Source organism: Dasypus novemcinctus, chromosome 5 (assembly GCF_030445035.2).
Source record: "Dasypus novemcinctus isolate mDasNov1 chromosome 5, mDasNov1.1.hap2, whole genome shotgun sequence".
Lineage (NCBI taxonomy): Eukaryota > Metazoa > Chordata > Mammalia > Cingulata > Dasypodidae > Dasypus > Dasypus novemcinctus.
Genome location: NC_080677.1, coordinates 109,645,701 through 109,662,888, shown reverse-complemented (window position 1 = coordinate 109,662,888; position 17,188 = coordinate 109,645,701). Strand labels below are relative to the sequence as shown.

The 17,188-nt window shown below is 36.5% G+C and overlaps 1 long non-coding RNA gene across 2 annotated transcripts in view; it reads left to right on the top strand.

Moving 5' to 3' along the window:
- The window catches only part of LOC139439038 (uncharacterized), a 148,444-nt gene that overhangs the window by 104,129 nt on the left and 27,127 nt on the right, over nucleotides 1-17,188 (top strand). The window contains exons 3-4 of one of the 2 annotated variants that reach the window (XR_011648863.1): nucleotides 11,532-11,577; nucleotides 17,086-17,160. This is a non-coding gene — a long non-coding RNA (uncharacterized lncRNA). The remainder of the gene's footprint in view (nucleotides 1-11,531; nucleotides 11,578-17,085; nucleotides 17,161-17,188) is intronic. The other variant, XR_011648862.1, reaches the window with a different exon arrangement.

The following is a 17,188-nucleotide window of genomic DNA, read 5'->3' as shown; positions in this document are numbered from 1 at the left end:
TTCTTTGATTTCCTTGAACAGTCTTGTATAGTTCTCGGTGTATAAGTTTTTACCTCTTTAGTTAAATTTATTCCTAAGTATTTGATTTTTTTCTTTACTATTGTGAATGGTATTTGTTTCTTGATTTCCTCCTGATCTTGCTCATTATTGGTGTACAGAAATGCTACTGATTTTTGCGCATTGATCTTATAACCTGCAACTTTACTAAACTCATTTATGAGTTCTAGAAGCTTTGTTGTAGATCTCTCAGGGTTTTCTATGTATAGGATCATGTCATCTGCAAATAATGAAATTTTGACTTCTTCCTTTCCAATCTGAATGCCTTTTATATCTGGTTCTTGCCTCAGTGCTCGAGCAAGTACTTCTAAGACAATGTTAAATAGGAGCGGAGACAATGGGCATCCTTGTCTTGTTCCTGACTTTAGAGGGAAGGATTTTAGGATTTCTCCATTGTAAACAATGTTGGCTGTAGGTTTTTCGTATATACTCTCTATCATGTTCAAAAAATTTCCTTGTATTCCAATCTTTTGGAGTGTTTTTATCAGGAAAGGGTGCTGTATTTTGTCAAATGCTTTTTCTGCATCTATAGATATAATCATGTGATTTTTTTCCTTCGATCTGCTTATATGGTGTATTACGTTGATTGATTTTCTTATGTTGAACCATCCTTGCATACCTGGAATAAATCCCACTTGATCGTGGTGTATAATTCATTTAATGTGTTGTTGAATACGATTAGCAAGTATTTTGTTAAGTATTTTTGCATCTAAGTTCATTAGAGAAATCGGTCTGTAATTTTCCATTCTTGTGGTGTCTTTGTTTGGCTTTGGTACTAGGGTAATGTTGGCATCATAGAAGGAGTTCGGCAATGTTCCTTCTGTTTTGATTTTTTGGAATAGTTTCAGCAGGATTGGTGTTAGTTCTTTCTGGAATGTTTTGTAGAATTCACCTGTGAAGCCATCTGGCCCTGGGCTCTTCTTAGTTGGGAGATTTTTAATGACTGATTCTATCTCTCTGCTTGTGATTGGTTTGTTAAGATCATCAATTTCTTCTTTTGTCAATATGGGTTGCTTATGTGTTTCTAGGAATTTGTCCATTTCCTCTAAATTGTCATTTTTGTTGGAATATAGTTTTTCAAAGTATCCTCTTATGATAGTCTTTATTTCTGTGGGGTCAGTGGTGATATCGTCTTTCTCATTTCTTATTTTGTGTATTTGCATCTTTTCTCTTTTTTTCTTTGTTAGTCTTGCTAAAGGTTTGTCAATTTTGTTGATCTTCTCAAAAAACCAGCTCTTGGTCTTGTTTATCTTTTCAAGTGCTTTCTTATTTTCTATTTCATTTAGTTCTGCTCTTATCTTTGTTATTTCCTTCCTTCTTCTTCCTGTTGGGTTACTTTGTTGTTGTTTTTCTAATTCCTTCAAATGTGCAGTTGGTTCTTCAATTTTTGCTCTTTCTTCTTTTTTGATATATGAGTTTATGGCTATAAATTTCCCTCTCAGTACTGCTTTTGCTGCATCCCATAAATTTTGGTATGTTGTGTTATTATCATTTGTTTCAAGATAGTCATTGATTTCTTTTGAGATTTCCTCTTTGACCCACTGTTTTTCTAAGAGTGTGCTGTTTAATTTCCAAATCGTGGTGTGAAATCTGGGCCTCTGTCCCTTGCAAATTTCCAGCTTGACTCCACTGGTCAGAGATATTGTTTTGTATGATTTCAGTCTTTCTGAATTCATTCAGCCTTTCATTGTGGCCTAGCATATGGTCTATCTTGGAGAATGATCCATGTGCGCTTGAGAAAAATGTATATCCTGCTGTGTTTGGGTGTAATGATTTATATATGTCTATTAGATCCAGCTCCTCTAATATACTGTTCAAATGTTTTGTTTCTTTAGTGATTCTCTTTTGAGATGTTCTGTCCAGAGTTGATAGTGGTGTATTAAAATCCCCCACTATAATTGTAGATGCATCTATTGTTTCACTTAGTTTTTCCAGTGTTTGCCTCACGTATTTGGAGGCACCCTTGTTAGGAGCATAAATATTTATGATTGTTTGATCTTCTTGACAGATTTTCCCTTTCACTAAAATGTAGTATCCTTCTTTGTGTCTCACAATTGTTTCACATTTAAAGTCTATTTTGTCTGATATTAATATAGCTACTCCTGCCTTTTTTTGGTTATTGTTTGCTTGTATGATTGTTTTCCAGCCATTCACTTTCAATCTCCATGCATCTCTGGGTCTAAGATGTGTCTCTTGTAGACAGCATACGGATGGGTCATATCTCCTTATCCAATGTCCCAGTCTGAATCTTTTGATAGGTGAGTTTAATAAGAACTAAATTTTCTGAGGGCATACTTTCTGTTTGTCTTTCTGGCATGGAAGATAACTATTTTATTAGATTCTAAAAGGTGGACAGTATAGTCACTAGAAAAAACCAAAGTTATAAATATAACCACACTTTGTATTCTAGAGTTTTCTTGGTTAAGTTAATATGCATTTGAGGTTTTCTGTTACAAATTCCATTATCTCAGTATCTCAAAAGAGCCCTTCTCTGAACCTTTGCTTGAAGGATTATTTGCATGAACCCAAACCATTTCATATATGATATTGATACAGTGAGGCCTTTTAAAGTGTGTGATTAGAAGACAAAATTCTTCATGTTTATAATTGTCTTCTGGAAAAGGTGATCTTCTGATGACTGTGTAAAGATGGAATTAGGTGGAGTAAATCAAAGTAAAGATGGGACTTAGGCTGAGGGTTACTACACTGCAGGGCGTATAACTAAATGCCATGTTTGTTGAGTGAACAGTAAATACGGTGGTGAGAATGGGACCTGGAGCCAATGAGCCTAACTTTTAAAAAAAAAATTTTTATTAGAGAATTTGTAGGTTTCCAGAAAAACCATGCATAAAATACAGAGTTCCTAAGTACCACCGTATTATTAATGCCTTGCATGAGTATGGTACACTTGTTACAATTCATTTTTATAGTTGTACAATTAACCATAGTTCATTGTTTACAATAGGGTTTACTGTGTTGTACAGTATCCTATGGTTTTTAAAATGTTTTATTCTAGTAACTTGTATAACAGCCTAAAATTTCCCCTTTTAACCACATTCAAATATATAATTCAGTGTTGTTAATTGCATTCACAATGTTGTGCTACCATGAGGACCCTACCATCCATTACTAAAACTTTATGATCAGTCCAAATAGAAACTTTATACAGTTTAATTAGCATAGTTCTTCATGGGTACTTTGAACTAGATGATTCTGAGACTCTTAAAATGAGAGAGAGACATAGGACATTAGCTTTCCATTTGTGGGCTGGAATATTAGTCCTTATTTTGTTGACTACTACTTGTATATCAGCTATTCCTTTTAGTCTTCCTTTTTCTATTACTACTATTTCAGTAGGTCCTTGCTATTTGAAGATAACTGATATCAGAAAACCAATACTACTTTAAGTGAGTCCACGTAAAACTGAATCAAACATTTGAATGTTTAAAGATTTTTATAGGGACTAAGTATTGAAATGTAAAAATAAAAAGTTGCAGCAAAGTTTGTTTTATATTATATAACAAAATTTGGGGTATGTTGCAACGAGGTGTTATTTCTTAGAACAGACATTGAATGTTGATGTCTGTGGCAGAATCATGAAAGAAGGAAGATTTTTGTACAAGCATTCAGATTTTCCCAAGAGCCTCCTCTTAATCTTTTCACATATAATCAGTCTTTATTGAAGAGTCTACCTCTAGTGCATCATCCCTGTCAACTTTCTCTTCTTCAGTTTTTGACTGTTGAGACTCTGAACCTTACTTATAACTGTGGACTCCAACAGTTCTCCAATATCACTTTCATCAACTTTTTGAAAACATGCAATTTCACTTTGTATTTGTGTTTTATTCTGTGATATTAACCGACCAAGAAAGTGAGCAGGACTAGATGCTGATGTTAGTGAGGACTAAGCATTAAGTGGTCAGGTTGTGGATATTTTTGTATTAAGATGACCTTGCTTCCTTAGGCAACCTGGTAACCACAGGGATTCAGGAAATAATTACTTATGTAATGAGGGAACACCCCCATTAGTAGGGTTTAGTGGGCTTTATAATTAACCACATGTATTAATAGATTTTTATGCCACTTCTGAAACTGAACTAGTTTATATAACCTTAGATGAGTTATTATCATGGAACCACAGATTCTTGATATGTAATATAGAGTAATGAACTCACGTTACACAGTGGCCATGGGATTAGAACCAATGTGTATAAACTCCTAGCATAATATATAGTCCATACAGCTCAAGCAATGTCCCCTATTAGGATTGTTATCACATTTGGGTGGTGCCTTTCACATTTTTTATTTTACATGATTCCTTAAAAAAACCCAGAGGCCAGTGGTGATCGGAGCACAACATTGTGAATGAAATTATCACCACTGAATTGTTTACTCAAAAGTGGTTAAAATGAGAAAAAGTTGTTATTTATACTACCAGAATACATTTTTTAAAAACCCATGGAACTGTACAACACAGAGTGAACCCTAATGTGAACTGGACTATAGTTAATAATAAGATTATAATAATTCCATGTCATAGGTTGTAACAAATGTACCGTGTTTGGTAATTATAGGGAAAATTGCATGTGGGGGGGTGGGGAGAATGTGGAAACTCTGTACTCACTACATGATTTTTCTGTAAACCTACATCTGCTCTAAGAAAAACAAAATAAATAACCCAGAGACCGAAGAGCTTAATTCTATCATTTAGGCTTGTCAGACCCTCACAGAAGATATTTAAGGAGTGCAATAACATGAAAAACTTAAAGTTTAGAAGGTTTTTTTTAACTTGGTGAGAGTGTATGTAATGGATTAGATAGACCATATAATTTGATAGCCATTTTCTTCGTGCTATAGTTGAGAACACTGAGGCATCAGGAACTTTTTTAAGATGATATGGTTTGCACTTGGAAGATCCAAACCTAGAACTCAGTATTCCTATCCCGTACTGTTTTTTTCCTACCACACAATTGCAATTTCCCAAGTGAATTCAATTTAAAAGTCTATCATAGAGGAAGCGGACTTGGCCCAATGGCTAGGGTGTCCGCCTACCACATGGGAGGTCCGTGGTTCGAACCCCGGGCCTCCTTGACCCGTGTGGAGCTGGCTCATGCGCAGTGCTGATGCGCACAGGGTGTGCCCTGCCACTCGGTGTCCCCTGCATAGGGGAGTCCCCCACGCAAGGAGAGTGACCCAGCACGAAAGAAAGTGCAGCCTGCCCAGGAACGGCGCCGCACACACGGAGAGTTGACACAGCAAGATGACTCAACAAAAAGAAACACAGATTCCCAGTGCCTCTCGTAAGGATAGAAGCAGTCACAGAAGAACATACAGCGAATGGACACAGAGAACAGACAACTGGGGGGAGAGGGGAGAGAAATAATTTTAAAAAATAAAAATAAAAATCTTAAAAAAAATAAAGTCTACCATATTACCCAGGAACAAAGTAATAAAGGTCCAAAATGCTTATTGGAAGTGGGATTGGGAAGGAAAGGCTAAATGTAGCAGACATTGAAAACAAGTGCTAAATAAACTTAGTAAAGGATTGGCTTGACTTGATGAAGAATGGAGTTAAGCACCCAAAGTTTCAAGCCTGGTTATTTGACTATACAATTAAACTAAAATAATTAGAATTTATTTTTGTTGTTGTTGTTTCCTGACTAATTTAAAGGGACTTTGCCCTGTCCAGATGGAAATATCTTGAAACTATGGTATTAAAGGTAGAAGAAGCCAGGGCTGAAGAAATAAATGCAAGGCACTAATGCACAAAGAAGCCTTGAAACCATTGTATATAAGTTTATGTACATGTAGGATATAAACCAGAATTCCAATTCAAGACTGAGCCACATCGTTACACTGTAATTGATCACCCAGTCATAATTACAAACTGCTATACCTCCCTCAGAAGGAAGAGCTATTTCCATAGATCTTCCGTGTTTGTGTGTTTGTTTTGTTGGATGAATCCTGCTGTGGCACGCTGAGACAGACTTTGCTGGGCCCTGTTTTGTAAACAAATCTGTTCATGCATGCTTTTCCTATCATTGTATGTGTACTGGCTCTGCTTTTCCCCACCGAAACATGGAAACCGAGGAATTTTGAAGTGTAATTGTTTCCTTTTAGAAGTAATCAGGCATCAAAGAAAAATGTACACATGCCTTTAAAATGTGCACATCTACCCTATGTAGGTCTTGAAATCTTCACAGTTTTAATTCTGGTTGATGGAACTCTTTGAGTAATACCCTTAGGAGACATCCTTAAAGCCTCCTCCACCACCCCCCCAAAAAAACCACTGTTGATTGACCTCAGTTAAGAAAGCTCTTATTTATCTTCAGAGTTCATTGTATGGACCATAGGTGGGATTAGTCACCCAAGATGATACAGCATAATACTTGTTTTCCCTAGAAGGGGTGGTCTAGGGGCAGTCTATCCCTTAAGTAGATTGAAATATGAGTTTATTACATATCTGTGTACATACAGACTTAAGTCACTTCTCACCTGTAGTTTTTTTTTTTTTTTTTTTGGCATGTTGTATATTAATATTCCAGCCAGGTTCTAGTTTTTATGACAGGAAGTAAGTGAATGGTTATGACAGGAGTAATTAACATTTGATTTTATGATTACAGCACAGGAAGTAACTTTTCACACTGAATAAATCTTTGGGGAAAAAAGCACTGGCTTATAAAATTAACGTACATTAATTTCTCCGCTTCTTGCATGCAACTGTTTTGCTCTCTTTAAATGAAAATAAAACTAGAATGGCCTTATTTTTTTTTCTTTCCTAACTTTTCTTGTCAACAAATGTCTTTTAGGAAGAGGCCTTTTTAAGTATTTTTGGTCATTACTCAACATGATAGAGAACCATTTTTAAAAATTTTAAGAGAAAATACTAAGCCCAAACTGTAGTGTAGAATAAATAGCACAAAAGGGTTGAAGACCCTAAATAGGAAATTATTTTTCCCTTGAAGGGTAAATGGCTAAATCATCATTCACCATTGAAGCCAAGGAGGCCACAAACTGCAATTTTTATGCAGATTTCTTCCAATTATACTCATAGCCATTTTCTGCAAACATATGTTAAAGACTGTTTGACATTAAAAAAAAAACTGCATATGTGCAAGTTTAGAGGAAAGAAAGAATTGGGTAGAAACTCAGTTATGGACTTTAATAGAGGCTTTGTTTTCCCCTGAATTAAAAAAAAAATAGTGGATTTTTTTCTCATTCTTCTCTTTTCATCTTAAAGCCTAAAGAACTTTAGTGAGAAAAAAAATTTATAATTGACACACCTTTCTGAGGGTTAATGTCACACATGCAAGAATAACATGAGTGAATGGATACCTGACATTAAAATATCTGTTAAGTGTTTTCCAGATGCATTCATAGCCATGTGGGGCATTTAAAGTAGGGGCACTGTAGCATGTGGTTAGCATTGCACTGGAGTTAGGGCATGGAGGTTCAAGCCTTAGTTCCATGACCATGGGCCCCACTTAACCACATCAAGGAAAACGTGATCTCTGAAACCCTTTTGTACCTCTGAAACACAGTATCACAGATTTTGCAAATAAGTTGTTGGCAAATTCTACAAAACTATTTTCAGAGGACAAATGTGTTAATTTTAGAGTCTCCAGTACTTATTTGAGATTTATCTTCTTTAAATTCTGCAGAGAAGGGTATTTATTTGTATGTGTCCTGATTAAAAATCTGCCTTGTGTTTGTAGAGCACTTGCAGCTTTCAAAGTGGTTTCCTAAGTGCATCCAGGTATGCACCACAGCCTGGATGTGACTGGCAGACGTGCTGATAGGATACATTGGAGTATAGTGGTCAAGGTCAGGCTCTCCGGCTTTCAGTCTTAGCTCCACCGTCTACTGGCTATGACCCTGGCATATCCTTAAGCTTCATGGGACTCAGTTTCTTATCTGTAGGATGGGGATAATAATGGAACTTACTTTGTAGGGTACTGTGATTATTAAATTAGAAGTTATGTGTACAGCTCTTACTAGCTCCTAAGCCAGCTCTATATATCAGATTGCTGCTCTTATCACTGATGATTAAACTGGCTTAAAGAGGCTGAGTGATCTGTGCAAGAACAAATCGTAGCAAAAGGAAGACCTGGAACCCAAACACAGACCTTCTGACTTGCTGCAGTGGGTAGCTCCCCTGTGTGATACCACTCTCACTCCTCTCTACAAAAGTGCCATTAAAAGTTTTCTGTTTGAAAGAAAACTTGGAATACACATTAAATGTGAAGGGCGTTTGCCATCGGGTTTTATTTTGTTTTGGGAGGGTGGACCCAGATGTCTGGAGAACAAAAAGAGATTCCATAAACTTGAACAGTCTAACACTTGAACCATGTCCTGCAGCATACCAATTTGCAGCAAAGCCTAGGTAGGCTCTACTCCCAAATTATCAGGAGTCCCTAAGGGACAGCAGCTTCTGTGCACCTGGCCATATCTGTTAGGTTCATATCTCTAAACTTTTCCCCCAAGCATATACATCATGATTTTTATTTTTGTTTTGCTTTACTTTTCCTTTCTCTTTTTAAAACCTCTGCATTGGCCACCCAGGACTTAACAGGAACTTTCTTACGAAACACACTCTGAAATGAGAACAACGTGCACAGAAGCATTGAGATCTACAAGCATGTGTGTATACATGACACAGTGGGAGAGGGAGTGTCCTTTTCTGTAAGTGCAGAAATTAGATATTCTAAAATTTAAGTAGTTGTTAGGCCTCTCCCTTTTGCTTTTCTTTCACCAAGCTAGGTATCAATAAGAATCTATACATTCGTAGATTTATTAAAGTACTCTCTCCATGTGCAGGGTTCCTGTTCTTGTGACATTGTACAGAATATTCTCTTCTTTCTATTGAGGAGATTCATAAGGTCTTACAGGTGAGGGAAGAGGGAGTGACTGTTATATAGTATAGTTGATTTAAGTTAAATTCTTAACCCCAGTTATGGATGCTATTTTTACTCAGCCTCAATTTACACTTCATTCTCATATCATGTAAATGGTTTGTACACTCCTTAAAATAACAGTTTGGTAAAGATTATCAAAACATACCACATTAGTGAAAACTGTCTTCCAGAGTATAAGGATAGTTTCATCAAATTATTCTTAATATACATTCTTAATGTTTTTAGTCTTCAGTTCCCATTAAGTAGACTCTTGTATTTTTGTCCTCCACCTTCATCTTCACAAGCTTCCTCTCCCCACCATTCCCACTCAACATGGAAGAGCATTAATAAGTCTGAAAAGGAAGGACAGGTTTTTTTTTTTAAGCTGCTTTTTTTTTTTAAGCAAAATATCTGCTAGTCTCTTCAGGAAATAAGTTCTTGACAGCATTAGTACTCTTTATGGTGGGATAAAAGCAATTTTCTCACTCATTTTGTCTCTGTCAAGAGATTATAACCATCTCCATGACATAAATTATTGGATTTCATTAAAGCCAAGAAAAATACAATAAGTCATATATTAGCCCTCACTGGCCTATTTCAAAGGGTGCTTTGCTGTGAAAGCCATGTGGGCCACCCTTTCAATGTAACAGAGTCTTCTAAATAAGAGTTTTTCTGCTCCTGTCACAGACAAATCAGAAGAAGTTCATTCTTCTCACAAACCAAGGGAATGGCACTCAGATGCTGTCTTTCAGTGTCTCACTGCCGGGTAGGGAAGATGATTTCCATATTTGGAATTTGGAGACCAACAAAAATAACTCTTTGAAGGGTAATGCTCTATCCAGCTTCAGATTAGTTCACTTGTATCTTAACATTACTTTTCTGGTCACATGCACTGAAGGTCTAAGTATTTGTGAAATGTTTTTTTTCTTTTTCCTCCTGATGCTGTTCTCTGTTGGCTGTCTTAATCACACAGGGGTTGAAAAACCAAATGAGAATTAGGTGTGTCTGGTAAACAGTGATCACGTTGCATGCTTTTGGCTTTGCTTGTCAGAGTCACTTCTCGCTGAGTAGTTTTCATCCCCCTCACCCCACCCCCTTCCATTTTAAGGAAATATCATAAGCTCTTTTAGAAATACTCACAGGAAGTGAGTATCCATCTGCTGGTTACTCACCAGCAACTGAGCGTTGACAGGTGAAGAATGCTGTTACAGCCTTACAGATTTATTTGAAAATTTCTGCCAGAGCAGAGGATTAAATGCAGGGTGTGTGGACCAAAGGCTTTTTGTATACCGAGGGAGTTACAAGAGGAAATTGGTCATTGCGTGTCACCTTGTGGTCTGGTGATTCAGGGAGCTGTGATGGAGGTCATCAAGGCACGTGGTTGCAGTTGCTGAGGTTTTTGTTCACTTCTCAGAGGGCAAGCTGTCTTCTAAAAATTATTCTCCCTCCACCCCCAACAACGATTCTTTTGCAGTGAATCACTTCCAGAAATGAATAGCCACAGTTTTTTGGAATGAATGTTGTGAAATCCCTCCATATTTAAGGCAGGTTTTCAGTTGGTGTTTTTATCAGACAGAATTTCTCAAGATAAAAATGAAACTTTATCTTTAAAAAGAAAAGTATTATCAATTTAGAAAGCAAAAGTATTTCCAGTCTCCTACTGAAAAACTGTCACAGCAGATCTTATGCACCTATATTTAGAGATGCCCATGTATTTGCCTTAGTGTGTGAGTTCTTGGAACTATGGATTCATTACCAATAGCTGGTGATTTCCTATGCAGAAGGTCGCTGACTATAAGAGATGTTCTATGCAGTGAGTAGGTGTAGTTTCAGAAGATTATTACTAAACCGGTGTTCGTCGTCTTGAGTTGTGGATTTAAAGGACTGCTAGTAAGCTCTTAAATACTTGTGCTTTATAGGATTTAATGAGTGGAACTTGAGGACTCACAGAAGCCTGTGAAAGGATTTTAAGAATATGGATTAATTGCATTATCATTAAATCTTTTGAATATACTAGGTCTTTTGAGGAGGAAAGGGTATTTTCCAGGAAGAAGAGGGTACAAGGGGCTTTTAGAAGAATAGCTACTGCTTTTTTATATTTATTTAAAGTATTACTCCATCTCTTATATGAAAGAAATAAATAAGTACATAGTCTCAACAGAGAAAAAGTCATGCCAATACTTTTTAAAGGAAGAGACTTCATCCACATGTTGCTCCCTACTGGACTTTTTCCGTCCTAGATTCATAAGATACCTGCCAAGTGTCTCATTCAAAAGTCAGTGTACACTCCATGGATTATTGGCAACACTTTTATCCAGGAAGCAAAGAAAGGAAATAGGATCACTGGAAACAGTGAGTATAGTTTAAGGAATTGTTCTCTTCCGGAGTGTATAAGGTGTTTGACCTACTGACTCATTTCATAGGAATTAGGAAAACAGCCTAGTGTGGTTTTCACTGTTAGTACAGGAGGATTCCAAAATCTGTGTGCCTGCAAATAAGATGAGTTGGAGAAAGGTAGTGTTGACATTTGGTGTTTCTACTTGTCTGTTCTCTTAATGGAATTCAATTCCTTGCTTCCAGGACAAGTTCAGCCTACATTGGGGATCCTTTGTGCAACCATTCAGTGGTGAGTATTTATGACAGCAGTTTCTGATTTTCTGTAAAGTAAAATCTCTGCTTACTAAATTTCTGTAAGGCATTTCATAAAAGGAAAAGCTTCAAAGAGAATTTTTCCTGGAACATTAATAATACATTTCAGACTTACTGAAGAAAATACTCTGGGTGTGATGATTATGAATGAGGACATAGTCTGTAGACAAACAATGAAAGTTAAGAATTAAGATATATTTTGATAGTTTTTTTGCAGCATATTGACATGAAGGCAATTTATATACTATATATATAATATATGTATTAAATACTACTAATCTTTGTAATGTTATTTAAAATATAAATATATAAGATGCCACTGTATTCTAACAAAAATAATATAATTACTGGCATTTAATGAAAGACTTGTGTTTTTTGGCTAGTAACATACTATTTATGTGCAGAGAAACTTGTGATTGATGATATTTTGGTTTTGAACCAATGTTATCAAATAAATTAAAAGTATCAGAGAGAACGAAGCAAGCATATTGAATTTGACTAAAAGCGAAAACTGAGGAATGATAGCCTTTTGCTTTGAAAGTGTTATTATTGCCTCAGTAATTTCATGTATGCTGAATCTTTCCAAATCATATCCTCAAATTGTGTTCTTCATTAAATGCAACAGATGTTTAATATATAATTATTATAGAATATCTCATTCTCTTTGAATTTGTCTGAGTAGTAAATTGAATTCCTCATGCTGGTGTTATTTATTGAGTTCACCATTTTATGCTCAAATATCTTGGAGTTGGAGGTCTTAAGATTTTCGTGGTGTTATAGATCCCTTTGTGAAATTATGAGGAAGCCCTATATCGTTTTCCTGATAAATGCACCCATATGCACGTGTTTGCCTGTGTTTCAAGACATTTGTAGACGAAGTGAGGCTCATTCATGGACCCTCAAGTTACGGACACTGGCCTTAGAGTGAGATCTTACCATGATTCTGCCATCCTTTAGCTTCTCAGTTAACACTATTTTTTAAATGAGACAAATCACCTAGCTCAAAAAGAAGTAATTCTCTTAGTTGCTAGATGGGGTGTGCAGCAAATATATACCTAATATTAAATAAATATCATCAGAACTTTCAGATACCCCAGAATCCCTAAACATTTAACCATGTATATTTGTAAAGTACATCGTGAATTTAGGTAGAGAATTAAAGACTCAGCGTTTAAACATCTAGGGAGAGTTTTCTTCATATATTTTTTTCTATATCTTTTCACATTATGTAACTATGAAATCAATTGTGTCTTCTCTTTTTTTCTCTCTTTTATATTGTGGATGTTACCAAATTAGGTGGGACTATAAATCTTCTGAACTCCAAAAATATAATTCATAACAGTTTTAACAAACTGAAACAAAGATTCTATGTTAGCAGAAAAAATTTGGTGAGGCTAGATACAATACAGTTTAGTCGAGTGAAAAAGAAATACCATTTTTAAAAACATAGCCCTTATTGTCCATAAAATAAAATTAAGTCAGTACCATAAAGCTGTTCTAGAAATAAATAGACATGATTCTTGGATGTATTAAAAGGAGTATGACTTAGAAGGGTAAGAAAATAAGATTTCGCATTGTTTAGACTCATTATTATGTCCAATTTGAGTCACGCTTAAAAAAATTGGGGGCATTTGTGAAGAACTCATTCTCAAGCAGCATCCTTCTGGGAAAGGTGAATGTCACTGGGGATTTTTGTCTTGCTAATGGCCTTTAAGTAGTAATGGTCTGACCTTTATTTATATTCCTGGGGCCTAACGCCTGCCTACATTCAGTAAATTGAAATACTGTGAATGATTGTCATGTTTAGGGATATTAGTGATGGTTCTATGATAGACCTAGCAGAAGTAAATGCAATAAAATAAAACCAAAGAGGTGGTGTTGTTATTTTCAATACATAAGTGATGTAACAAATATATGGGGCTGATTAATAGATAAGAAAGATTATCTTGCTTGCCAAGGTGATAAAATAGTTGAGACTAGCTGAGGGATGGATGTTATGAAATCTCTTGTTGATATATTTTTCAGGATAAAAACAGGTAACTATTTTGGGTGGTAGAAACTTTTGTTCATTCAGCAAACACTAAGGTCCACTATGCTGGGTAGAGGAGACAGAATTACAAAAACAGAATCACAGTGTATGATTAAAGTTAAGGTTGCGTAAAGATAGCTGGCCATGGGAGCTTGTGACACTTAGCCCCAATCCAGAGGCTTCCTGATTGAGGCGATGTGTGAACTGAACCTTAAAGGGCCTTTCAGGAGTTAGCCAGATGAAGAAAGCAAGTGTTATGGTGAGAGGTTCGGGCGTAGGCTCAGACATAGGAGATATGGTGGAGGGCATGGGAAAAGGAATGACAAGAGAAGCAGCAGGAGCCCTCACTAGTAACAGAGGGTCCAGTGTGACTCGCCCTGTTTGCCTGAAAATGTCCACACCTTAGAAAGATGGCACAGGCTGCAGTGAAGAGAACGGCTTGTGGGAGGACAAGGGGACATGTTAGGTGATGCGAGGAGACCAGATAGAAAACTTGTTTAGTAATCCAGTGGGGAAATGATAAGGATACCACCAGAAATGGATTTGAGAGAGATTAGTGACGTGGCAAAGGGGAGAGGGCAAAGTCAGAATAGTGGCTTAGTTTATTAAGTGTTGTCATTTGCACAAAATGAAATATGGAAGGACAGATTTGAGGAAAAAGAAGAAAGGAGGCAGCATTTGGACATGTTAGAGAGCACATAGACAGAGGAAATGAAAATGCAGGAGACAGTTTATATAGTTTTGTATCTCAAGATTTAGGTTAACAATAATAATTCAAAATCCATACCTTAGTGGTGGTCTTGACTTGCATGAGGACGTGTCTCATGAGCAGCGCACCATTATTCTTTGTGCCAGGCATGTGGTATTTTTATTGTTATAGGTGTTTACTAGTCCATTGCTTTCTTTTGTAAATTATCCACTTTCCTGTTTGGAGTATGATTGTGTCTATAATTTGTTTGTAAAGTCTCGGGTGTTTGTGTATGTATCTATGTGTGTGAGAGAGATTTGGAACAAATGTTTTTCCCAGCTTTTTCAGCTTTTAATTTTATGATTCCTTTGAGATACAGAAACTTTAAATTTTATTTAGGTGAATAAATTATTTTTGTCTGTCTTTTCCTTTGTGACTTCTTCTGGTTCCTTGGGCTTAGAAATTCCTTCACACTCTGAAGTTAGAAAGTACTCATATAATTTTAAAAAATAATTCATGTTTACATTAAATTTACCAAATTTATCTAAAGCTTATTTTTATTTTTTATGTAAGATTTGAGAAAAGGATCCAAATGGATTTTTTTTTCCCAGCATAGTAGATTTCCTAGCATTGTATATTGAGTAATCTCTCTTTTCCCAATGCATTTGTGGTGCTCCCTTTATTTTGTATTTTATGACTTATTATTATGTCCAGCTGGGTATTAGAACCTGGGTGGAGGATGTGATAATACTTTTTTTCCAATATTTGTTATGAAAAATTTCAAGCATACAGCAAAGTTGAAAGAATTTTACAACAAACGCCCCCATATTCCAACTAAATTCCATACTTAATATTTTACTGCATTTTCTTTGTTGGATATCTATCCATATAATAATTTTTAAAACCCCTGAATCATTATTGAATTAAAAAATGAATATCAGAGATTTTTTTCTTCATTTTACTTTTCCCTAATTTTTAGATTTTATTTCCAGAAAACTTTTAGCAGTTTATATTATATTTGGGTCTTTTTGTTACACTGAGGGTTAATATTAGGAAGAGTATTAAAATATTTTTTTCAAATTGTGATTGTTCTCCTTTTCAAAGAATTGATATCTTGTGTTCTCATCTAAAATCACAAGCTCACTTTGACCCAAAATTATGTTGTATGAATATGTGCAATAGAACTATACCAAGTTTTTCTAGAACATTAGGAAACTTTTGTAAGCTATTATAATATCTTATAGTTCATTAAGATAGTGAACAACATAAATAACAGAGGAAATTGCTATCCAACATGTTTTGGTCATTTATTTTGGGGAATATGGTTTGACTTTTAATGGTTATGAAATTATTCACAAGAATTTATTTTGCAAACATAATCTCCAGGTAAGAGCTCTCTACTCTGAAATGGTAGTAGTTGTGTTCTGTTCTTTGGGCTAGAAATGACGAGTACATTTAGGAGAGGCCTAGAAGGCCACAGGAGTCACTGAGGTGCTGGAGAGGTTGATGATGGGCAAGCCTTGTCAGAGCTACCAGAGGGGCTGTGCCTGGGCTCCAGGACTGGGGTTGAAGACCAGACCTAAGAGCAGGATTTGAGAGAAGACCGGCCACAGTCAGGTCACTTTCCTGAGTGACTGCTGTCACGCTCTGCCATGGGGGCACTTGGCAGAAAGGCTCCTGTGCCCTGGGCAGCCGGTCACGTCACCTCCACCCTGTTAAGGTTTGTCATTGACTTTCCCTGGTTCTCACAGTGCATACCCAGGTCAAATAGACCTGAGATCAAGGAGCTCTCTTTTTTCCATTTCCTTCCAGCCTAAATGATGAGCACCCTAAATTCCGATGAGTTTTTTGAGGCATCACAGAATCCCAAATAATTTGCACCTTAGAGATTGGTTTGTAACTGTATATGAACAGTGAACTGATAGGGTACATTTGCATCACAGTACAGCAGGCAGCTAGCTGAATGGAAGATTCACTTTCTGTGCATTAAAAGACTCGCTTTCTGTCACAGTAACTCACTGATTTTGTTTTGCCGCCCAAGCCTCAATTTCCTATCTGTACAATAAGTTTTATTAGATTATATAGAGAAGACTCTTTCTTCATCCGAAGTCTGTAATTTTAATCTAGAACTTTGAATGTAGGTCAGTATACATCCCTGTCTCAGAAATCTGAGAAGATGGTATTTTTTAGCTTCTTTGAACAATGCTTTCCCCAGGGTGTTAGGACATTAAGGACGTTCCGCAGAGTCTTTGGATCCAGGGCTAGAATTTTAAAGCCGCTAGCTGTGGCTCCTGTGAGAGGAGTGAGAGGGCATCCCTGAGATCACGCATGGTGGAAGTCTTATTCCACAGGAAGCTCGTCAGCTGACTGGCTACTTACTGAGCATAATCCCGGGAGACTCACCCTGTGGTCTGATGTCCCCTCAGTTCTAAATTCTCTGCTCTTAGTAGACTGTAGTATTTTAAAAGGCTAGCCTACAAATGCTTTGAAATTTAAGGATGCCTTTACCAGAAAAAATTTTTTACATAACCTAAATCAATGTTCTAGTAACACCAGTATTCAGCAGAGGCTTTCTATTTGAGCAAATGATTTTCAGGAAAAAAATAAAAAATAATCTGAGTTTTTCCCCCGTACACTTTTGTGCTCCAGCAAGAGCCGACTAGCCAACTGTTGCTTCCCGAGTCCACACTGCTATTTTCATGTCACTCTGCCTTTGAAAGACAGTGCTCTCACCAGGACACCTTGACCCCTTTGTCTACCCTCTCCAGCTCTGAGTCATGCTTTAATGTCACTCCACTGGAAAACCAACCCAGAGGTGGCCCCACGGTGTTAATCTCTCCCAGGTCAGTATTGCTTTAACATTACAGATAC